The sequence below is a fragment of the Nanorana parkeri genome, unplaced genomic scaffold (genome assembly GCF_000935625.1).
Source record: "Nanorana parkeri isolate BGI_ZX_2015 unplaced genomic scaffold, ASM93562v1 scaffold922, whole genome shotgun sequence".
Taxonomy (NCBI): domain Eukaryota; kingdom Metazoa; phylum Chordata; class Amphibia; order Anura; family Dicroglossidae; genus Nanorana; species Nanorana parkeri.
Window position 1 is genome coordinate 420590 of NW_017307190.1, and position 1716 is coordinate 422305.

Sequence of the window (1716 nt, forward strand, 5' to 3'; positions counted from 1 at the left end):
TCTAGTAAAAGATCACGACAATAATAGCCATTGCTTGTAGATAACAGCCAGCAGCAGATCTCTACTAACGCTGGTTAGCAGAAGGATGTCACCAGCACGCCATTTAAGTGAAATCAACAAAAGTCCATTTATTAATGGAGTACTGTCATTCCAGTACACACGCTTTCGGGGGCCGCACAGGGTCCCCTACATCAAGCTCAGAATGACCTGAGCCTGATGAAGTCATTGGTGTCATGCTAAGCCTGATGAAGTCATTGGTGTCATACTACCGTGTTTCCCCGAAAATAAGACACTGTCTTATATTTTTTTTGGCTCAAAAAAACACACTAGGTCTTATTTTCGGGGTAGGTCTTATTTTTTTAAATTTTTTTAATGTACAACAAGCCACACTTATTCAAGTACAACAGTCTACATGTATTCATGTACAATAATATGTTGATCAGGGCAATCAGGGGTGCCGTACCTTTCCAAGAGCAATTTGCTAACCAATCTCTGGCCAGAATGAGCGAAGCGCACTTTCACTATCGATTCCTCACAGGCGGAGTGCATTTGGTATCACTCCGCCTGTGACAGGAGCCGGCGCTATAGAACAGGCATCGGCTTATGCGGCTCTGCTCCCTCCGGTGCCGCCTCGCTTCCTTTAGCGCCGGCTTCATTGGCACCGCTGATTCTCTCCTGCCTCTCCCGCGGCTCTTCAAGTTCCCCCTTATGCCACCACCGGCCCTGGGAATGGCCACAAGTAGGTCTTATTTTTGGGGTAGGTCTTATATTTTAGCAATTCCCCAAAATAGTACTAGGTCTTATTTTTGGGGTAGGTCTTACTTTCGGGGAAACAGGGTAGTGTATAGCAAGCTTAATGCTACAAATGCACATGTGGTAGGAGATGATTCAGATTCAAGCCTTAAAGAAGAACTCTGGGTAAAAATGTTATCAACCCTTGCAGTGAGGCTACCCCAGCACTGCAAGGGTTAAGTGCTTGTTTTTTTTGCCTACATATACTCATCCAATCCTCCGGGCCAGCTCCTAGACTGGTCCCTGGAGCCTCTCTCCCCCTCTGCTGCAGCGGTCTAAGGTCCCATAAATCATCACATTCTATACACCGTGTATAGGATGGGAGGATGCCAAGTGACATACCACTGCTGCGGTGGTGGAGGAGACAGTCAGAAGGAAGCGCTGTCACAGCTGGCTGGCTCGGAGGATCAGCCGAGTATAACTTTGTTATATTTTACCCAAGGCAAAACTGAGCACCTAACTCTTGCAGTGCGGGGGAGCCCCCCTGGAAGGGTTAATATCATTGTTACCCGGAGTTCTTCTTTAAAATACCACTAGCTTCAGACTGGTAATAACTGGGAGATTCATTAGCTGTTCATAGAGGAAGGAGGGAAAAGAAGCTGTTCCAGGGTGGAGTTGAAGTAAAATGTCATGAGATATAAATAACAATATATGAGAAAATAAGAGTGACAGCAGTTAAATGTTCATTTCATAGAATACAGATATGCACTGCAAGCGGATATAAAAGACACAAATCAGCGTAGCTCTGTATTCATCAATACATCCTAATATGGCCACTGTCAGTACAGCAGAGCTCAGAGAGTGGAGGGAGAAGCAGCACAAGGAGCCAATCAGGTGTGTTCCAGTGCAAGGAGCATGCAGATAGCAGGAGAGAACCGAGTGAGAGAGATGAGCTCATTAGTGTCCTTTTTTATTTTCACAGAG

The 1716-nt window shown here is 45.7% G+C and overlaps 1 protein-coding gene across 5 annotated transcripts in view; it reads right to left on the bottom strand.

The window, feature by feature from the left end:
- The window catches only part of TRAPPC4 (trafficking protein particle complex 4), a 14219-nt gene that overhangs the window by 7724 nt on the left and 4779 nt on the right, over positions 1 to 1716 (bottom strand). The window lies entirely within an intron of this gene.